The sequence below is a fragment of the Chiroxiphia lanceolata genome, chromosome 1 (genome assembly GCF_009829145.1).
Source record: "Chiroxiphia lanceolata isolate bChiLan1 chromosome 1, bChiLan1.pri, whole genome shotgun sequence".
Lineage (NCBI taxonomy): Eukaryota > Metazoa > Chordata > Aves > Passeriformes > Pipridae > Chiroxiphia > Chiroxiphia lanceolata.
This window is the reverse complement of record NC_045637.1, coordinates 8,159,841-8,183,346: the sequence shown is the minus strand read 5'-3', so window position 1 is coordinate 8,183,346 and position 23,506 is coordinate 8,159,841. Positions and strand designations below refer to the sequence as shown.

General features: G+C 42.0%; 2 long non-coding RNA genes across 2 annotated transcripts; one reads left to right on the top strand and one right to left on the bottom strand.

Annotated features, from left to right (window-relative positions):
• The first annotated feature begins 253 nt into the window (after nucleotides 1–253).
• On the top strand, nucleotides 254–13,835 carry LOC116791152. The gene is made up of 3 exons (XR_004358620.1): nucleotides 254–296; nucleotides 3,784–3,888; nucleotides 13,683–13,835. It is a non-coding gene; the product is annotated as an uncharacterized LOC116791152 (long non-coding RNA).
• On the bottom strand, nucleotides 13,732–15,889 carry LOC116791156. Its single transcript, XR_004358621.1, has 3 exons — nucleotides 15,786–15,889; nucleotides 14,019–14,172; nucleotides 13,732–13,828 (listed from the first exon to the last, which is right to left on the bottom strand). It is a non-coding gene; the product is annotated as an uncharacterized LOC116791156 (long non-coding RNA).
• Between the last annotated feature and the right edge of the window lie 7,617 nt (nucleotides 15,890–23,506).

Below are 23,506 nucleotides of genomic sequence, written 5' to 3'. Positions count from 1 at the left end.
CCCACATGGAGAACTGCATCCAGCTCTGGGGCCCCCAGCAGAAGAAGGACGTTGACCTGTTGGAGAGAGTCCATATGAAACCTCAAAGATGATCAGAGGGCTGGAGCGCCTCTGCCATGGAGACAGGATGTTGCCATGGAGACAACGTGATTGTTGTACCTAGAGAAGAGAAGGCTCTGGAGAGACTTTATAGCACCTTCCAGTACCTGAAGGGGGCTACAAGAGACCCAGAGAGGGACTTTTTACAGAGGCATGGAGTGATAGGACAAGGGGTAATGGCTTTAAAGTAAAAGAGAGTGAGTTTCAATGAGATATTGGGAAAAACATTTTTACTGTGAGGGTGGTGAGGCACTGGAGCAAGTTTCCCAGAGAAACTGTGGATACCCCAATCCTGGAAGTGTTCAAGGCCAGGTTGGATGGGGCAACCTGGTCTAGTGGAAGATGTCCCTACCCATGGCAAGGGAGTTGCAACTATATGATGTTTAAGGTCCCCTCCAATGCAAACTGTTCTGTGATCCTGTGGTTCTGTCATCTTCTCAGTATATTCAGAGGAGAACCATGAGCAATGCAGCTAATAGGGATAGCAATACTTCAGTGGAGCTAAAATCTCCCAGAGTTACATAAAATAAATCCTATTCAAGACTAGAGTCCAGATGGTCTAGAAGGGAGATGAAGGGGTTTGTTCCATGGGTCCCCTGTCTCTGCATGGCCATTTGAAATGCATTCAATTCCAGACCCTGAATAGCAGTCTCAATTAATAGGCTTTCAAGTGTATCTGTGCCTTTTTTTTTCAATTTGGGTGTTCTTTTCCCATAATACTACACATCTGTAAGATGTTCAATGCAGACTCCCCATCCGCTTGTTATCTGTCTGTTAAAGAAGAAATAGAAGGCAAAATTGTTCCTAACCCTGTAGTTCAGAGATCTCTGCCTTTTCAAACATCGAGAAAGAAATAGGCTGTAAATTACATACTGCAGTGGCCAAAAAGAACATGCAGTCATATAATCAGCCATAATAGGACTGTAAGAAGGCATTGGACTGCATCTAACTTTTATTGAAACACCAAAGTCATCTAAAGCCTCATATCACCAGGGGTATCTTTCAGACCAAATACACGCTACAGCCTGTAAAAATTAAGCTAGTCATTATAAACTTAATCTGTGGTCTGAATGGCAAAATTGAAAAGCACTCAAGCATTAAACTGTTCTTCTTAAAGGAAAAATAATAAAGCAATATGGGTAATATATAAATAACTTTAAAGATTGCTGGCAGCAGGATAACTGGGCTGAACATTCAGTGAAAATTGTAATGTATTATGGCTCTCAGTAAAGCTAAATATCTTCAATATGCTACTTTTGCCACTAACAGGTTTGCAACCATTGTTGGCTTTGTGGACAATCCAATACACCCTTTTCACTTTTTTTTTTTTCATATATTTAAGAAAGTTTGGTAGCTTTGTCAATGTGAAGTGCTGCTTGGAATCCTATTAACTTCTCCTTAAAACACATAGCCTGCCTGACTGCAAGGTTAGTTAATTCTTAGTAATAAATATTTTTGTTGTTTAATAGTAAGAGATCTTTATTAGGTTAACTCTATTCTAACTGGTTCTATTAATAAAGGTAACCTTGCCTACAGGGCTCATAAATAGTCATGTATTGTGACTACACTGAGTGTATACACTGAGAATAGAAATAAGCACACCTGTATTTGTCCATGTACCAGACTCTGAAATTTGACACAGTACAATAGCTCAGAGAAATTAAATGCTATCTTGCTCCACTATATCTAGAAAAATAATCTCCAAATTCTTTCATCATGGTTGATAATGTGTACAACATTGTCTGTGACACCTTGACTTTTAATATACAAGACTTCATCATATGATCAGTTGTTAATTTTAGTGACACTTTTTTATGCTAAACTATACTTAAAATGGGACAGTCTGAGGGTAGCTGTGGAGTCAGCTGTAGGCTGGGCTGTGGAGTATTTACTCAGCTGAAATCTACCTTACCCTCAGTGAGACTTCATGGATTTCAAGCAGTAGGATCACCCTTTTACTGAAGATACTTTGCACAATGAATTATCTGCACATATTATTTTTTTGAGATGATTTTTTGAGATGATTTATTCTGCAAACAGTTCTTCAGCATGAATGAGATCAACATTGAAGTTCTTTGCTGAATAGTGAGGACATGAAAAAAAATCAGAATCTGGCTGTTGCCATTTTTCTCAGTGGAAAAGTTTGGTAACTGCATTTACAAAATATGGATATACTTTATGCACCAAACCTTGCAGTAGAGAAAATGCTACAGATGAGGAAAATGGGTTATCAAGAACTGAGCAACTAAGACCACAGAGAGATTACAATACAACTGGGGTTATAATTCATGTCTTCTCAGATCCAATGATCAGATAAGATTCTTGAGCTCAGAGACAAACCCAACAGAAACAAAGTAACAGTTGTTTGTCATTATTGAGACAGTTTTCCTGCACAACTCTCTGGCTTTGCAAATAGCATGGTTCCACTCTCACCCTCTGAGTATGTCCAGAGAGACACACAGTGCTGTATCACTGCAGTTGAATCTTTTGCCTGCAAAGACAGATTAACTGACTGTGTGCTTGCTCCTACCATGTTGCAAATGGTTTGTAACTTAAGAAGAATATCTCTCTTCCAGTTACCCACATTTTTCTTTCAAAGGACCAGAGAAACTGCTTCCCATGTTTAAGTTGTTTCCACAGCTCTGGATACTCAGTCTATCTGTAAGTGGTGCAAACTAAGTGAATGCTTTTGCAGGTGTAAGCTTCACTGATGTGACAACTGAAACCTGCAGGGAAAATCCAACTAGGCTAAACTTCAACTAGAAGATCCAGACTGAGGATTTTATTGTGTCTAGTTCTGGGTTCCCCAGTACAAAAGAGATATGGAGCTCCTGGAGCAGGTCCAGCAGAGAGCTACAAAGATGACTAAGAGTCTCTTATGACAAAAGGCTGAGGGAGCTGGGTTTGTTCAGCCTTGAGAAAAGACAACTGAGAGGGGACCTAATCAATGTATACAAATCTCTGAAGGGAGGGTGTCAGAGGATAGACTGGGCTCTGTTCAGTGGTACCCAGCAATGGGACAAGAGGCAATTGGGCCAAAACTGATGCACAGGAAATTCCACCTGAATATGAGGAAGAACTTCTTTCCTGTGCAGATGACTGCGTACTGAAACAGGTTGCCCAGAGAGGTTGTGGAGTTTCCCTTGGTGGAGATATTCAAGAACTTTCTGGACACGGTCCTGTGCCATGTTCTCTAGGATGACCTTGCTTGAGCAGGGAGGTGGGACCAGATGACCCACTGCGGTCCTTTCCAACCTTACCCATTCTGGGATTCTGTGATCGTTTTCCTTTTTCCTCTTAGTTTTGATCATGTTTGCACCTTCCCAATATGTTCTGTGTTGAAATAAACCCAGAAATTCCCACATGAAGTTCTTTTAATTTCTATGCTTCACCTGCTAGCACATCTCACCATGTGCAGTTATGAGTAGTGCTGTTGCTTGGCTGTGATGTGAAACCCAGACCAGGTTTGCTCAAACATCTTGTTATCCTGGGTCAGGATAAGCTCCTCTGAGTTTAAAGCTTTTACGAAATTCCCAAATAAGGCAAAGTTGCATGTCATTTTGTCTTTTAGGAACAATAATTTTTTTTCTTTTTATTAACTACTGACATTTCCCCCCATTATCTGCAATTTATGTAAATTTTGGCCTAATTAAGCAATGGTCACTTACTGTTCACTATCATTAGGTTCAATTGGTTCCATGGAGGGTGGAATGACCTGTCACTGCAATTAAGCAGGGTTCACTGCAATATATTTAACTTGAATGGAGGCAAAAGAGGACAATTTCACGGGTGAGGACATATTTCCCAAAATGTTGCTGAAAACCACTTAATCTATTTTTTTCAAGATGTGCATTGCAGCTTTCTTCCTCTAAGTTCCATAATGCTTCTGACATTATTATTTGTGAGGCAATAGTTGTTGAGGTGACATTCTGCTGCAGATGTTCTGTCTCCCAAATCTCTTAGCAGAGGCTTTGTGTTCTCCCTTGAAGGGGGAGGAGACTTCAAGGCTTAGCAGAGCCCTTAAAGAAGTCTGACAAGAAAGTAGGCGATGGATGAGATAACAGGACTGCAGGCTGATATATGCAGAGAAAAGTGAGAAGAAGTCACAAAGTATTTCAGCAAAACTCTTCTTAAATTCTATTTAAAATGCCTTTGTATGTTTGTTTCTCTGAGTTCAGCTCCAGTTGAAACCATTTTAAAAGACCAAAACCACAAACAGGTTCAACATGATGCCAATATGAGATGATTCCTGTATATGCTGCATAAATGCATTTATATGAAAACCACTGTGACAAACAGTGCCTTAGAGTCCCATCAAATTCTAGACACGACAGAGCATCTTCCTCAGAATTAACAAATAACTCAGGCAGTTCTATTGAAACTTGGAAGAGAAACAGTGGGAAGATACATGTTGAATATAGAATCACCAAAGAAAATGTTGGAAAGGAATTCTTTAGGTCGTCTACCTGCTCCTGCTCAAATCCAGGGCAACTTCAACTGTTACAAAAGGTTTCCGAGTGCTTTGTCCACTGAGTTTCAAGTTACGCCAAGGCTGGAGATGCTGCAACCTCTCTGTGCCCCTGATCCAATGTTTATGGTTCCTGTCCTAAAACCTGTGCTAGTTATCCAGTTATATTTTGGTTCACCTCTGAGAAGTTCTGTCTCTGTCTGCTTACAGCCATCCAAAAGACAAAGGACATTAGGTCCCTCCTTAGCCTTTTCTGCAAGATATAATCCTGCTACATCAGGTATTGTGTCACCTTAACCAACCTGGCTTCTCTCCGCTAGACTCTCCTATGTTTTTCGGACTCTCTTCTGTATTGAGGTCCCAAAATGGAATTAATTTTACCAGAGGGATCCTCTCATTAACCTGAATTTCTCCATTTGTTCTTCTTTAACATAGTCTCTGAGTACAGAGAGTCAGTAAGTTGATCTTTATCAATGACCTTTCAATGAGAAGATTTAACTGAGAAACAGAATATTTTCAAATTATAAGATAAATCTCAATGAAATCAATGACAGCTGAATCAGAGCCTTGTTTCACTACTCCAGTGTTATGGCAGACAGAGACAAAACATGAAATGGGACAATATTCTCCATCACTTCCCTGTTGCTAATGACCATTCTCAAATTCAAAAACTCTGGATCCCTTTCTCCACATGGTGTGGGGCGCACCAGTTCTAGTTCCATTTCCATCTGAGGAACCATTGCTGACGGCTGAATGTGGATAGGGAGGGGGGACTCCAGCACCAGGGGTTTCTTCAGGTCCTGAGCCTGGAGGGGAGAGGTGCTCTCCCCTCCCCCCACCCACGTAGTCCCATGGCAGCCAGAGAGACAGCACACCTGCGTGGAGAGGAGGCAAGAGAGGATTTATTGTTGGGGGGGGTTACATTTATAGGATTAGGAGGATTCACAGAGTAACCAATTACAAGTCTCAAGGGGTTTACAGGAACACCCAATCACAGGAAGGGGTTAACAACCAATAGGAGGGGGTTAAAAGGTGCCAATGAAAACACCGCAGGATATCTTCTCAGGACATTCCTGCATGGGATAACACTTGTTGTGGGGGGTCTTGGGAAGAAGAAAGCATGAGCTAGCAAAGAGACTACAAAAAGCCACTTTGAAACATGTTTAAACAACAGTTTTCTCATATACTGCAGATTTACTGCCACAAAAACCCAATAAAATCTCTTATTGGTTTCATCAGGACTATCTAAATTCCCTGAGGCTGAGTGTAATATCAGGTCCAGCAAAGGGGGCAGAGAGCTAGTCCAAAATTTTCAAAAATGCTCCAAAGCACAAAATGCAGCTTCTGCTTCATGACTAACTGTCCAGGCATCTTTTCTCACAGGTTATTGTGAAGGTGCTGATGCATCCTGTTTGCTCGTTCCACACAGCCCTTAGCAAATCCGGACACAAGAGACCCCGGGAATTATTTAGTGACAGAGAGAAAGAACATATGACAGAAGAATTTATGCCTAGGACAGGGTAGGAGTCAGAAGCATGCTTTCCATTCCTCCCAGGAATAATGGACAGTAGCTCTTGGATACTGCAGTTCAGAGAAAACTACTTTACCTGCTGACTGCGGATCCACTCTCAGCAATGTCTCGCTGGTGAACCAAGAGCCACAGGACGGAGATTTCAGGGCTGGAGATGAATCAGCATCAGTGAGTCAAGAGAGGCAGAGTGGATTTGCACAATATCCAGGGCAAGAACTCACCCCTGAACCATCAGATATATATTCCAGGAGCTGACAGGGCATTTGTTGCCACATCCACCCTGGTTCATTCATCTTTTTAGTGAGAGAACATTATCCATGTTAATATGGACTTCTGTTCAACTATCAATAATTTAGAGCCAGACCTTTCTCTCATAAGTTTCTCATCATGTGTCTTTGTGTGATGGCAAGTCCTGGGTGTGGGGAGGCTTCATCTCTATTTAGCAGCAGGAACAACTTTATATATCTCTCTGCATTTGATAGCATTGGGTAGCTGCTGTGCTGATTTGGGATCCATCAGTTTGGGGGTACTGACCCATGCTATGCCTGCTAGAGGGTAGTACTGGCCATGAAAAGGATGTTAGGAGTGGTTATATTCTGGCCTGACTGATTCTTCGGTGGATTTAGATTCATAACTTATAACTTTATTATTCCTAAAATAGGAGGTAATGAACACTGGGTTTTCTACTCTTCTTCAGACTGTTAACATTGTGGGCTATGTGGGGTATGTGGGGTGTCTTGAAACCAAAATCAATTTTATTTGGGAAAACTGCATTTCTTTGTCACTCTAACTTTCAAATTACAATATAGTAAGGCAAGGTCTCATTAGCGTGTTCTCTGGTTGAGGGAGAATGGCCAGGGGATTTCACAGTGAAATTCTAACTCATTTTAAGTGGACAATATGATACAAATATTTTTAATAGTGTCATCAAACTAGGTTTTTCTTAATTATTATGAGACTGTGGAGGTGACACTACCTAAGGCTAAAACAAGAGCTGGATTCTTCTACAATAGGAGCTCCTAATGTAGCATAAGAATAAAGTGTTTTACTTCTTCCATTCAACACTGTATTTCTCTGGTGCCCATTCTGGAGTGGTTCTGTTCCAAGCTGAAGGAAGCACACTGTATCTCCCTGAAGAAGTTGATTAATTTACCAGTAACCAAGGTACATTAAAAAAAAAAAAAAAAGGAAAGAAATATTTTAATTTGCAGAGATGCTTACAGAGAGGATTGTGATGCTTCTTTTTCTTAAAGATGTCTTCTTCACCTAAAGCTCTCACAGATTTGAGCTTGTTTCCAAATTGTGTAAGACACAGATGCAAAGAAATTTTGAAAAACTCATAGATGCTGATCAGTTTAGAGCACAGGACTTAAATTGACAAAAGACACTATCAGTTCCCATATTTTTCAGCACTTTCTATGTGACCTTATCCTCTCTCTGCCTCGCTCCTGTAAGATCAGGATGATTTCACTGCCTTTATTTTTTGAGTCTCTTTTCTATTGAGGTCTTCAGAGCAGATGCTGTTTCTTTCTCTGTATTTACACATTACCCTAGAAAACAATACCCTGACCTAAACTCATCCCATTAAATAAATCACAGCAACCATTTTCCATCCAGCCATTAATACACAGCATTATTTTTCCTCCTTATTAACTGAATGCCTTCCATTCTGATCTAAGAACTCTTTTCTTCATTTTTCTCCTGCAACAGTTTGCGGATAATGCAGTTTGAATATTTTTTCCAAAGTGGATAGGCAAAGAAAATTTGTTTCCATACCTCAGCAAGACTCTATTTAAGAACTCGATGATACAAACAAAACAGAAAGAAAAATGTAAATATTGTTCCAATTAAGTGGAACCCAGGATGTCTCCATGGGTACACTGCAGGTTTCAGTGGAGGTGATAATGTTGAGGAGGTAGCCAGGAATAGCCTTCAGCATTAAAAATTTAAGCCTGCAACTTGTTCACAGCTGTGACTGTGCATGCACTGGGAGAGAAATGGCACAATTGAAAACAGAATCAGCATATGTCTGCCAAACTTATTCCAAGGAAGAGGAAATTTAACCCCTGTGTTCCCAGTAAGAGTGAGAGGTTGCTGCAAAGTTTGTCAGACCTGTGTAATGGCAAAGAAAGAAAGAACATTACACAGTAACTACCACTCAGTGCTGCACAGCAAGGCTGAAAATCGGAGCATGACCTCTTTGAAGGTCAGAGTTACTAGTGCTGTAACTCTGGGTGATTGTCAGTCGTATTTGTGCATAGCTGCTTGTGGGTGGTAGTCCATTGGAGGCCCTCCAGGGTTAAAACAAAAATGAAATAATGAAATTTCGTGGCTTGGATAATTGTGTGACAAAACCTTGTTTTGCTAGGAGAGAATTTCAGAGCTATCAATCATCCCAGCTTTAAGATCAGATATTGAAACTCATCACTTGCAAGACCTTCTGCATGAAATCAAACAAGTGATCTAAATTCTTGTTCTGTGCTTTGCTAGAGCCTACTTTTCTGGGAGAACAGCACTGTTCCTGATCTTATTCATAATTATCCATTGTTTCTTGCATTTTTCCCCTACGTATGCCATTTAGTCTAGATGACCTTCTTTTATTTGTGTTTAGTTTGTATGGTAGAGGTGGTTACATCCTGCAGGTTACTATCCTATTCTGTAATCTTCACGTAGAATGTTTGTCTTTCCAGAAGAATATCAGAGCCATTGTATTTGTAGCCCATATTTGTCTTACTTCTTAACAGAAAGAGTCACCAATCATTCCTTAAAAAGAGGAAAGAGGCTCAGCAATTTCTTTGGTCAGATCAGATACATCTGTTTCTAAAACTGAGATATGGATCAGGTCCAGACTTGATGTGAAAGGAGGGGGAAAGGATATAGGCTCACCTCTGTCTCTTGTTAAGCTGACAGCCATTGCTAAGGACTGTTATAATTAAGGAGAAGGTTATCTGTAGGATTGTGCAGTCTCCAGGAACACTAACCCTTCAAGGCATGTGTCAACAGTCTGTTATGTGGACAGAAAACCCTGCTGAGTAGGATGCTCTGAAATACCTGATATGGGAACAGTGCTGGAGAGCAGTCCTGCTGTTCCTCCTCTGAAAGGCAGAGCAGAGAAGCCACACCTGTAGCCCCAACAGCTGATGAGGCAATGGGTTACTCATTTGGGCTAGAAGACCCCATCACTAAGAAGGGAAGATCAACCCTAATGAGGGAAAGGGCTACCCCTTTGCAGGGACAAGCCTGGGCAGCCAAAGAGAGAGAAAGCAGTAGGACCATGTGGCAGTATTTGGGTGTGGGGGACATGGACTGGGCCGGCTCCAAAGGCTGTTTGTCAAACCAACTCTTTAGAGGGTGTCCTAAGACTCATCTCTCTCTGAAATCTCCTTAAAAGACATGCATTCATTTATGACTTTGCCTTCCCCTGGATTATGTTTGCATATACATTTACTGAAAAAGGAAGGCCAGAATCAATATTTGTGAGCAAAAAGAGAGACATTGTCTATGTATGACTATGAGGAGAATGAATCTCTGAAATCTTCACATGGAATGAAAGTCTGAAGGAAGTTTAAAGGATTTCACATTCACAAGCCCACAAAAAGTTTTGAAGTATTATATTTACTTCCACAGAAATCTTACAATTTTTGCAGGTGAGGTACATATTCACATATTTGGTGCCTCATCAGACAGTTGTAACCTCCAGAATTAACAAAAAGAGGTGAGAAGGCTCCCTGCCTTTACAGACACAAATATCAGCCCACAGGCATGTCCTATGCCCTCAGTGCAAACACTGGCCTATGTTTTAAGTGTGCTGCTTTTACCTATAAATGTAGATCTATTAATGTATATAGGAAAATTCAAACCAAGAAAGATGTAAAAGGTGGCTAATGCTCTTCAGCCGGTTACTATTACAAAGTGCCAGGGAATGACTTTGATTTTGATTTAGTTATTTTTGGATTTATAGCATTGAAGCTCAAAGAAAAAATGGGGAGAAAATAGCTCTTTTTAACATGGTAAAGTGGCCTGGATCCATTTGCCGAGACTTCACCAGGTGGGAACACTTCTAATCTTTTATACCAAGCCTTACATAATTGTTGCTTTGACTTCAGTACAGATACTTCTGACTTTGAAGAAAATAAGACCAGAATTAGATCCATGATGTTCCCCAGGCTAGCAACAACCCATGCAGCATGAATAGTTGTTTTATTCTTGTTCATAAAGATTCCTCCCTCCTCTAGCCTGTGCTTTGACAATGCTTTGTTTAAGCAGTTCTCTGGTTAACATTGCTTAGCTTTCTTCCTTAAAACCGGCTGCATTTCCACAGTGGATTCCTGAGCTTGGATATCATGAAAAGGGCTTCATCCTTTCCTAGAGGAAAGCTGCAGATGAAGTCCCACGAGTGACAGTTGCAGCATTTGTTCCTTAGTAAAAGAAAAAAAAAAGGCGGCAGGTAAATTAAATTATTCATTAAGGGACACAATCCTGATTCCATGGGTTTTGCTCAGGTGCTACAGTGGCTTTTTGATGACCACTGCACAGGACTCCTCTTCATGCAAGGTTGATATTTAATAAAGTGCTTTACATAACATTGGAGTGAAGTAAAGATCCTTCTTTATGATCCAAAGGCCTCAATGTCCTTTCTCTGCGTATTCAGAAATGCTTTTGACTGATGCAAGTGTTCCTGAGTATATATGGTTTGACTATTTTTTCCCCTGATGACTGCTGGGGGTCATGTTCTCAACACAATTACCAGTCCAGACTGAAATCTGCCCTTCCATCAGCTGCAAGAGCCTTCCCACTGCACAACCAAAAGCTTTTCAACACTGTGGTTTTATTTCTAAATTTGTTGCAATTGCTGTAGCCATTTGAAACGCACCCTCTATAATGCAGATAAATCCTTTTCACCAAGATAGATGAGGAGGAACATGGACTCCATGTCAAAACTAAGAGGTCAGAAGATAAATCATAGTCTGTTTGCTTGAGCTTAAAAGCCGAAGAAAGAGAGGGGAACATATTCACCATCACTTCTAATACATCAAAATTATATTGGAGCTATCTTGTTTGCTTTAATACCTATTTCAAATAAAATCAATCTTCTTCAACTTGAAAACATTATTTGTTTTTAACAAGATTATTTATGGACTATTTTTGTGTGTTTTCTGCTGTATTGTGCTTGTGAAACTGCCCTCTGAAACTGATATTTTACTTTGCAGAAATATCCCTCAGGAAATGACATAGACCAGTGAACTTCTAGCACTTGACTAACCAAAGCAACTGAGTAAAAATAAAATACAGATAAAACAAAACATTGTTTACACAGAATGATCAATGTCAGCTGGTCTCAAAACTACTCTACTAAATGAAGATTATGGCTTTATAAACAATTGATTAAATGCTGCAATAGCAGATAAATATGGTTCCTCCCTAAAGGCCATGACGGTGACAATAAGGTATTGATCATATTACAGCACTATTACATACCCTCTTTGTAGTGCAACTGTGACAAACATGTCAAAATAGATGCTCACTGGCCTGAAGAGAAGGACAGGAAAGGAACTGGAGAGGGGAAGAGATTTATCCAGCAGATAGGTGAAAAATCCAGCTTTCTGGAGACTGCTGTAGGAGATGGTACTGTAATCCTAAGAACTTTAGCACTCTGGTGAGAAAAGTACAAATATCATAGTTTTATGACCGATAATTTTGAGGCTGAAACAGCAATATCAGTATTTGTTTCCTTGGAAAGAGAAATTTAATGTATAATGTAAGTTACAGAGTCTTTTCAGCCGTACCAGATGTTCATTTGGTTTTGAGAGGAAGCTTAGTTTTGAGATAGACTTGGGGGGTTAGAGAGAAAATAAAACAGACATCCATTAAAAATTTGGTTTAGAGGTGTTATGAGGCTGACATTTTCTTCATGCAATACAGGGTCATGTGTGGGAACGTTTTAAATATTTATTGTTTCAATATTCAAGAAACATCATCTCTTAGAAAGCTGTTCAGCTTTAACAGAAACTGTTCAGCTTTGAAAGAAAAGGATGATTAAACTGGGTGTGAGATTGAACTAGAGGTATCCTTGATTGTTATAACAGCTCCAAAATTATAATTTTCGAGGGAGAGAGGAATGTTTCCCCATTCTCACCTTGCCCAACTTTCCAAGAGTCCTAGGAATGAAAATCAGGATTTTTTTCGGTAGTCCTTGAGTTTACAATGAGGCATCCAGTGATGGAAATTGCTCCATCTAAATATCCAGCCATTTCCTATATCTTACTCTAAAGGATGTGGTTCTGGCTTGTGTCAATAACAAGTAACTAGAGTAAATGACCAGGGTCTAGAGTTCCCCTGTCCCACACAAGAAATAGGGAAAATGGATGTCATGGCTCTAAGGGGAGCCAGCTAAGAGGGACATGGTTCAGCTGACATGGAGTGAAGCCAAGAAAAGTCTTTCTATGTCTTTGCTGAAATCTTTGCCAACCTCAAATTGTGAGATATACTTGGGACATTGTTCCACAGGCATCCCTAGTAAATTGTCCACTGACTTCCCCCCCAGAGTGAAATAGTTGGGACCTATTTCTACCAATAAACCAGTAGAACATGATCAAGACAGTTCTCTGGAGCTGAGGCAGAATTGTGAGGAAAGGTGTACATCTGAAGCTCTCTTATTCCCCAGGAGCAGACTGGTTTATTGGAAAAACATGCTGACTTCCTACTGAAAATGGTCCCTGGCTTGTGTTTTGTCCAGGAATTATCTGGGAGAGTGAATACACTGTTCGGGTGAGTCCACTTTAAAAGCTGGGTAAGATCTGTGCTTCTCCATCCTGGAAAGCATCTGAGGCAAACATTGGCTGAAAAGGGCTCAGCGTGAGCTCTCCATGCTCCACAGAGGACAGGAAAGCATCACTCTGCTGCTCAGCACTGACCTGTCAAGGGCAGGAGGGATATTTATTCCACAACAGAGATCATTCACTGCCACACACCTCCAATACATTGTGGCATCTTGTGGTTCCCACTATGTGCCTGTGTGATGTGAAGAAATTGGATTCTCTGAAACAGGTTCATTCCACTTTGACAAGGAGAGCACATTGCACAATCAGTATCTTGGTCTCTCTGCTTGTCACAGTGGCTTTTCACACTCTTCAGTTGCTGTCTGCACTGAAAAGCGCTGCAGGTGGCTCCTCACAGATGTCTGTGACAGTGACAGATTAGAAGCTTCTTCACTGTTTTGTTATCAAATGAGCCTTGCATATGCCTCCTGTTAAACATGAACCTAAACAGCAGGATTAATAACAGTAGCAATTGAGACACTCATCTGTGTATGATTTTATTTCAGTCATGATCCTGTTAGTGTTGAAATAAATCAGATGTGTCTGCTAAGTTCAGATGAAATTCAGGAAAATTGTTTATTAGCATAACTAGTGATATTTGAAAGCTGTTTTTGAGGCTGTCCCTGAGAAAACTATAAGCACAGACAGAGGGGAGTAGGTAAAACTTAGGTGCTTAAATCTAAACCTCTCCCACTCAAGGCTGCTTCATTCTTGGCTTTCACCACTCAGATACCTTTGTTGTATTTCTGTGTTTCATTCTGTGCAGGAATGATCAGATTCACAGACTACACACCACCTTACCTACCTGCCCTGAAGCATCTGACAAGACACCTTCCCTGAAAGTTGACTTCAGATTTCATACGGATTTAGCTGCAGTATCCTGTTTCTCAGGTAGATATGTGGATCTGCTGCCTAGCAATTGGGAAAAGAAGGAAAAGAGGTAAATCCGTAAAGTGTGGACATGGGGGAAAACATATGAACAGTTCTTAGGAGACATGGAAGTCTTCCACAGGGAGAGCCCTAACTTTTAGGATGCAAGGAAACTCTCACATGTTTCTTTCTCGAGAGTATTTTACATGTAATTCTAGAATCATGGACTTACACAAGTCTGGAAGGGACATTGGGATTTCATTTAGTTCATCCTCTGCTCAAAGCAGTGTCAATTTCCGAGTTAGTTCAGGTTGCTCAGGGCATTGTCCAGTTGAGGTTGCAGTATCTCCAAATACAACGATACCATGACTTCTTTGGATTTTTTCCTGCAAGAAAGAACAGCTTCAGCAGAAGGAATGAAATCCTTCCTCCTCCCCCAATCCCCAAACAGGTGAACTATATTCTTGGAGGTGACTTTGAATCACTCTATGAAGCTGTGAGACTGGGACTCCCTCTCCCACATCAGTACTCAGCATATAAAGGAAGGTCACCAAAACTGTATAAGAGACTTTCCATTGGTAAATCATAACTTCCCATTAGAAAATCAGAAGAAGTATTGATATGGTGAAAGAAGACTAGAGTCATAGAATCACAGAATCATGAATCAACCTGCTTGGAAAAGACCTCCGAGATCACCAAGTCCAACCCTTGATCCAACACCGCCATGGTTACCAGACCATGGCACTGAGTGCCGCAGCCAGTCTCATCTTAAAAACTTACAGGGATGGTGAATCCATCACTTCTCTGGGCAGCCCATTCCAACGTCTGATTACCCTCTCCGTAAAAAATTTCTTCCTAATATTCAACCTAAACCTCCTCTGGCACAACTTGAGACCATGCCCTTTTGTCCTACTGTTGGTTGCCTGGGAGAAGAGACCAATCCCCACCTGGCTACAACCTCCTGTCAGAGAGCTGTAGAGAGTGATGAGGTGTCCCCTCAGCCTCCTCTTCTCCAGGCTGAACAATTCCAGCTCCCTCAGCCTCTCCTCATAGGACTTGTGCTTGAGTCCTTTCACCAGCCTCGTTGCTCTTCTCTGGACCTACTTCAGCACCTCAATATCCTTCCTGAACTGAGGGGCCCAGAACTGGACACAGTACTCCAGGTGTGGCCTCACACAGTGCTGAGTACAGGGGAAGAATGTTGGCCACACTGTTCCTGAGACAGACCAGAATGCCTTTTTGACCACCTGGGCACACTGCTGGCTCATGTTCATCTTCCTGTCAATCCAAACTCCCATCTCCCTTTCTACCTGGCTGCTCTCCAGCCACTCTGTCCCCAGCCTGTAGCGCTGCATGGGATTGTTGTGGCCAAAGTGTAGGACCCAGCACTTGGCCTTGTTGAACCTCATCCCGTTGGAATCAGCCCAACTCTCCAGTCTGTCCAGGTCCCTCTGTGTAGCGTGGCGGGTACCTTCCATGGTAAAGAATGAGCACGCTCCTTGTGAGGTGGTGAGACAAAGAGGGTTTATTTCAAAATCAGCGCGGTTTTATCCTTTAACACCATGTGACTTCTTTAACCAATAAGGTTACCTATGTTGGCGCGTGCTCCCCTGGGCTCCTCTGCCCCAGCACATACCCTGTGCCTTGGACATGCCTCCCACCCCTCTGCAGAGCCCTCCCACCTTCCAGCAGATCAGCGCGCCCCCCCAGCCTGGTGTCATCGGCAAATTTGCTAATGGTGGACTCAATCCACTCATCCAGATCATCAATAAAGATATTAAACAGGACTGGGCCCGACACTGATCCCCGGGGGACACCACCAGTGACCGGCTGCCAACTGGATGCAGCTCCGTTCACCACCACTCTCTGGGCCCGGCCCTCCAGCCAGTTCTTAACTCAGCATTTAGCAGGGAGTGAATATAGTTTGGATAAGAATCCACATCTGGAGGAGAGGCAAGAGTTAGTTAGTATGTGCCCTTTTCTCCAGTGTTTTACTCACTATAGAGATGAATCGACTTAACAGTTGCTCCCCACAGGATGCAATGTGAAGGGACGAGACACCTGTCCCCAGGCTCTGAATTGCAGTCTAGTAGCCAAACCCTGGAAAGAGGAATGTCTCTCATTCAGTTTTATAGTCTTCAACTCTTTGGGCCTAATCCTAAGAGATTAGCTCACTGTGCTGTGAATTGATTGCAGAGCTAGGAATAAAATGCACAAGCTCTGTCTTTTCAGTGCCGAGCACTGAACCATTACTCCTCTGGGTCAGGCAATGAACTAGCTGGAAAAGCCTTCAAAGCTCTGAGCATGATTAATAGACCTAAAGCTCCAAACTGGAGCCACATGGAGAACATATATGCTTCTGCTTTTTCTGTTTGCATATGTACAGGTGTTGCTCTCAGGCACTTGTCAGCTGCCTGCATTCAGGAAGCTGACAGATTCCGCAGCACCGTTCAACTAAATGTGCAAACATAAAATGGAGATTAACCAAGATAGCCCTTTAATAACACCATCAGTGGAGTGATCACACTGACTGACAGCAGGGACTGGGCAGGGTTAAATATGTATGCAAAGAGAATTTTTATTGCACCTTTTACAGATGCTTCTATTCACAGAAATATATGCAGGTGCACCCTGTGCTGCCCAACCACACATTTCTGACAAAGATCTGACTACCTATCAGACACCGTGCATGAATTCCTGGCAGCTGACTAACTGCTAGTGCCAACCTCCTCACAATTTACTGCATAATGGTTTGATTTACCATATTTCTAAACCTTTATCTCCTCTACTTTGTCAAGGCTGTCCTGACAAATCCTGTACCAGACTGAGTACTGAAATACCTTAACTCGTGTGGTGGGTTGACCTTGACTGGACACCAGCTGCCCACCAAAGCCACTCTGTCACTACCCTCCTCAGCTGGACAGGGAAGAAAAAATATAATGGAAGGATCATCAAGATAAGGGCATGGAGAGATCACTCATAAGTTAGCACTATGGGCAAAACAGACTCAACTCAGGGAAATTAGTTTAATTTATTGCCAATCAAATCAGAATGTATGGCCAGTCTTCGCGAACGAAGATTTGGGAAGGGTCTTTACCCTTCAAGCCTGCGCAGTGGATTTTTTAGGTGAGACACAGCGTGCGCTGAGCTGAGCCCACCCTTTAATCCTGAGGTTCATCTGCCGGGGCCGAGCAAGCTTGGACGGTGGCAGTGAGGTCCTCAGGACGTAGGTTTGTATAGAGTGACCTTCTCTTAGATGGATGGCCTTACAGGGCTAACGAGCTCCATCTACCCGGGGGACTTTTTCTCTGACCGGGAACCGAACCCGGGCCGTGGCGGTGAAAGCGCCGCATCCTAACCACTAGACCACCAGAGGGCCCCCAAAACAGAATAGGGTAATGAGAAATAAAACCAAATCTTAAATCACTTTCCCCATGCCCCTCACTTCTTCTTGGGCTCAACTTTGCACCTGTGTTTTCTGCCTTCTCTCCCTCAGCAATGCAGGAGGACAGGGAATGGGGGCTGCAGCCAGTTCATTGTCTCAGCTGCTCCTTCCTCGTCAGGGGGAGGACTCCTCACACTCCTCCCCTACTCCAGTGTGGATTCCCTCCCGTGGGAGACAGTCCAACATGAACTTTTCCAACATAAGTCCTTCGCGTGGGCTGCAGTTCTTCACAAACTGCTCCAGTGTGTGTTCCTCCCCTGGGATGCAGTCCTTCAGGAACAGGATGATCCAGAGTGGATCACCCTCAGGGTCACGCATCCTGGTAGCCAACTTGGTACATTACGGGATCCTCTTTCCATGGGTCCATAGGTCCTGCCAGGAGTCTACCAGTCACAGGCTTCCCATGGGGTCACAGCCACCTTGAAGCATCCACCTGCTCCACTGTGGGATCCTCCATGGGCTGCAGGTGGATCTCTGCTTTCCTATGGACCTACATGAGCTGCAGGGGCACAGCTGCCTCACCATGGCCTGCACCACAGGCTGTGGGGGAATCTCTCCTCCAGCACCTGGAGCACCTCCTGCCCTTCCTACCCCTGCTTCTTCACTGACCTTGATGTCTGCACAGAGATTGCTCATAGGTATTCTCACTCTCTGCAGCTGCAGTTCTGCCACTGTTTTCCTCCCTTAAATACATTATCCCAGAGTTGCTACTGCCATCACTAATGGGCTCAGCCTTGGCAAGCAGCGGGTCTGTCTTGGACCTGGCTGGCATGGGCTTCATCAGACATGGGGGAAGCTTCTGACAGCTTCTCACAGAAGCCACCCCTGTAGCCTCTCTGCTACCAAAACCTGGTCATGCAAACCCAATACAACATGTTCTTTCTTTAATAAGCAAAGATTCTTCAGTGCTTCCCATTAAATTACCAGGCTGTTCATTTTAACTCTCCATGGCCTTGACAGTTCTTACTAGACATATTTGGAAAAATACAAGGCAGTCTGTCAGACTATCAAAGTCCCAGAAAATTTTGAGCAATATAAACCCTTTCATGAAAGCCAGAGGGAGAGATCTGACAGGGATGACACATGCCTTCTAATGGCAGATGTTTGAGACAAATTAGCAAATATCAGAAAGCTGCTTTGATCAAATGAAACAATAAAGTAAAATTTTCCCTAGTTTTTTTATTAAACTGAAGTACAAAATCTGAAGCATCGCTGAAACAGGGGAAAATATTTGAATTAATATTGTTGGACGTGATATTCCTCTCCTCTATGGAAATGTTGGCTTGTCTGCACTTAACAGCAGGATAATTATTAACTTTCTTGTTTATTAATAAAATAGAAATTAATAGAACAAAACACAATAGAGTATTTTCACTTGGATGAGACTTCCAACGATGATCTAGTCCAACAGCCTGACCAATTTAGGGCTGATCAAAAGCTAAAGCAGACCAAGTATTGCTCTGTGCTGTTAAATAAGGGGTTCTTTGGAACCCAAATGAGATAATGAGGTGTACATAGGTGTGTCTGAAAGGCTGATTCAGTGGCCAAAATACTGTCCCCTCTCCATGGTCACCCTAAAGCCAGTCTCAGCTCTGCCAATAACCTACTCTGGGACTTTAGGAAGAACTTCAACTTTCTTAGCTGTTTATTACCAGACTTTTCTTTTCTGCTAAGAAATTAATGATGCATAAACCTTCTGTGTTTGTGCAGGATTTCTTGCTGTGTGCCTGCATAAGACCCAGCAGCGCTGCCATTGAGGCGCATCTCAATTGCACCTCTGAGTGCTGCTGTGAAAAGAGAAAAGGTGGTAAGCCATCTAATGAAAAGTCCCAGAGTTCACTGGCATCACTTGAAATAAAGTGATCTAGGGAGAAGAAAGGTGATTTCTAGCAGAGCCTTACTTTGCTACTATAGCTGCTGAATTAATTGCTCAATGCACTTTCATATATTGCCTTTAGAGAAGGTGAAATACTTTCAAAAAGTCATGGCATTTTTAATAATTAACAGTATCTTCTATTGAATTAGCTTGCTGTCTTTTATTTTTCTTCAAGGGTAAAGCTTGATGTCTTTGCTGATATGAAGCTTATATGCATATACCTATGCATATTATACATATGTATGTATGTCTATATATGTATATATATCAGGGCAATAAGAAAAGAAGGAATAAGGAGCAAAATTATATACCAGGGAATAAAATAAATTTAAAAATAGGCAAAATACTTTCAAGATTTTTTTTTTACTCTTTTCTTCATTACACTTCACTGAAAGAGGAAACTGGACTTCCTGGAGTATCATCACTTCAAGAATTTTTCAGAAGGAAAGCCTTGGGTTTTATTTGTGAGATTTTCTTCTTTTGTCTGGATACTTCCTTTTGTCTACTCTGTAGTGGTGCTCTCAGCTTACTGCCACTGGGGAACCTTTCCCATCACACACAAGAGAGAACTGTGACAAAAGTTTTGGTACTTGCATGGGGCCGTGCTCAGAGCCTGCATAGATTTTGAGGAAGATGATATTTGGACAGCTCTGGTGACTCATCCCCAGCCATGATGGCAGGGTACAACCACTGTGACAGGTAGTGCTGGACCAGCCCCATTCCCACTGAGCAAACCCAGATGGTGCTGGTCGGACTCCTGCACAGCTGGAAGTGGAATCCAGGGGAAGGAGGCACCAAACTGCCTTGGCTCTCCCCTCTCCTCCCCCTTAAATCTCTGCCTGCTACCTTCCAGTGATGTAGAGAAATTAAGCTGAGATTCAAGCACCTGGAGAGCAGTGGATAAAAGGTGCTCTACAAGAACATATTCTTACAGATGCTCCTCTCCTCACTGCTACAGCAAGTCAAGATGGAAACACTACATAAACTGCAACATGCCTGAAATCTAATGCAAATTGCTCCTTTTCAAGAAAACAGCAAAATCCAGGAAGCTCAATCTGTGTCCTGCAGGCAGCAGAGGAAGAGAAATGCTCTTATTTTTTTTAATTAATATTATATTATTATAGATAAAATTGTGCTTGAGGGTATTCCAACAATGTGGTGCTGAAGAGTGTGCATGAAGCAGATAACACTATTGCCCTCCACTAGAAGGAAAATATATATAATAACAGGAACTTTATTCATTAACTTGAAGAAAATGATGATTATATTAGTGAGGCTAAAGGATGTGAAACACCTTCTACCATCCAATAAACTATGGTCCAGCCAATGCTAGAATTAAGCTTTGTAAGTTCCTACTGGAAGAAATAGCAGAGGAAGGTAGGAGCAAGAGGAGGGAAGCAATTCCCAGATGGTAACACTTTAATTTTTAATTTGGAAAAGTTAATATTATTCCAAGTTTTATGCCCTAAAGAAGAAACCACTTGAGGCAATGCCACATTCTTGACTCCTTGGTGAATTAAATAAACTTGTAGTCACAATGCTTTTTATTTATTTAAGGGTCAGCTTGTGCCTTGGACTGAATGTCTGCTCAGGAGCAGTATAATGCTGATCCCCTTAGGCTTCCTATTTGATCTGGTATGTGATCTGGTATGTGCCTGCTACTTTCCCAATCCCTTTGTTTGTATATATACAGGAAACAATCAGTCAGAGTTGTCCCACATTTCAGGAATGTGAGAACAAACAGGAATTGACCAGAGCAGGTATATCATGGTAATATGCTGCAATAATTTTCCAACTAAAACAGACTTTTTCTTGACACATGGGGGGAAGTAGGACTGAGCTATACCTCACCAAGGATTTCATAGGAGAATAAATCCTATCTGTAGCTACAGTTCTGCCTGAATTCAGAACACTGCACCATGTGGGATTCATTACACACCATGACATTTCTTCCTTCATTTAAGCCTGGACCCTGTTTCTTACTGAGGCTCCACTTGGAAGGCTGAAAGGGATAGTGTGTTACTTGACTTACCACTCAGGCTGGAAGGTGAAAGTCTGGAAAGGAAGAGAAAAGCTCACAAATTTTCAGATCTCATTTGGCTCATAACAAAAGCACCCGGATTCATTAAAAAAAAAAAAGGTATCTGTAATGAGTGTCAAATGAGCAGAGGGAATGGATATATACTCTGTAGAATTGAGTTGTACTTGGTAATTGAAAAATTTTTCATTGGAGCAGTGGATAATAGATGATTACTCCTGCTTCTTACCACATTTGCTCCAATGTAGGTGGATAATAAGACAACAGAAGGCCTGAGAACTAAGCAAAGATGGACTATTGAAGCAGTGGCCCAAAGCCTCGACATTTTCCTGGTATCTACTTGACCACGGCTGTAAGAGGATTCCCACAAGTGCTCCTGGATTGAGTTTCCAGGCATGGCTGGTACTCAGAGGGAAGATCTCATGCAAATTTCAAGTAATGTGGAATAAGTCAAGGAACAGGCATTTATGAGACTCTAAAACCCAGGAAGGTTGGAAAACTGTGTTCCAGCCCTGTTGTGACTGCAGAGGAGGCACAAGGAGGTTACACGCTCATACAGCTATGGAGGAAAGTGGAATTCAATCCCAGGTGTAATTCATATAAAGGATTCAGCTTTTCTATGCTGAAAAATGACATCACCAGTGATTTTTTTTTTACTGTGCAGAGTCGGGATGAGTGGAGTCTCCAGATTTAATGCTGATATAAGGGACAAAGCAACAACTTAAGCATGGATGCAGTCTACTTTGGATCCATCAAAGGGAAGTCCTGTCACCAGTTGTGACACATGAACCATGCTGTTGCTCTGCCATTTACAGATCAAAATGGCTCTTGGGAAAAAAAAAGGGGAAAAAAAGGAAAAAAAAGGAAAACAAACAAACAAACAAACAAACAAAACCCCCATACAAAACTCCCCAAACCTTTTTGAAGCAGGTTTTATGGATAGCTTATTCAGAGAGATCTACAGTCTCTGCAAATCTTCAATGGCCAAACTGGCTGCACATCCATGCCCTGAAATAACAATTTCCTTATTTTTTCCCCAACATTACTGTGAGCTGCATGTCCTCTTTGTTGTCTCTTTTCCCACGCCCAGGAGTTCAGTGTAACTCATTCAATACCTCTATTTATCATCCATTCTCACACCATGTGCCTCAGTTTTCCTCCCCTCCCTTCTTCCCTTTTTCCAGGCAACTCCTCCTGTGCAATGACTTTTCCCCTACTTCCTTTGCAAATTCTTCAGAATGGCTTTCACACAGAACACTGATTAGTGCTGAGGGTTGGGGATGGAGAGACTAATAGTGTCACCTCAGGTAAGTATACGAGCAAGTCTGAATCGCAGATCCCAGTTTGTATTCCCACAGTAACTAAATATAATTCTGGACAAGTAGACGGGAGAGATTAAGGCATTGTTGTTCACTAAAAGTGAACAAAGTCTCCAAAGTCTACTTCCCAGACACCAAAAGCAGTCTCCAGATAAACCCAATCAGTTTTTCTTTGAGTGTACTGCTGTTTTAAATTTCCTGGAATGATGAGATGGGAGAAGGGAACATTACTTGGATAAATTTAATGGATACCAACATACAAGGTATTTGCTTGTAAAGCAGAGATTCTCAAACTAGGGCCATTATTAATAAAGGAACAGGAAGAATAACCTGGCAGTAATGCCAGTAGCTGGTTTTAACTTGGTATCTCTGCATTCTTTAGTTTGCTCTGTGGAAGTCACTGCTGGAGCTGCACAGGACTCTGTGGGAACAAACAGATCCTTGAAGAAATTTGCATGCGCTTAACCTCAAGTACATTAAAGGTCCTTCTGCAGCAAGTAGGATTTGTATCCTTACTGCATTAAATTCTCAGTTTCAGTATCCATTTCTTCAGCTAGTACACAGGGTCTGTAAACTGTGTGCAGCTTTGGTGAATCACATAGGCACCACACAAATAGTAGAAGGGATATAAACACGTCTCCCCCTTCTATATTATGCGTCTCTGCATCCTTAAACTGATCCATGTATTGTGTTGCTCTTTGGAAGACAAACAACACAAGGACTGAGTCTGTAGTTGCATGTCTTCTATGGAGTATGCTCTCCTGAAAAAGAACATTTAAGGGCTGCAGTCCTCAAATATACCTGAGTCAAAAGCCTACCCCACCTGGAGTTACTATCATTCCCTGGGAACCTCAGCAGAACAGGAAAGATGTTTCTTTATCAAAAGGATTTTCTCTACTGCATTGCTGCCAGGCTATAGCCATGCAACAACATTCTGTGCCCAGTCTAATGTTCATATTTTGATTTTACTAAAAGACAAGTTTGCTGTATTTCATCACAACATTCAAGACTCTGAGTGGAATTAAATTCCTCCTCCATGCAC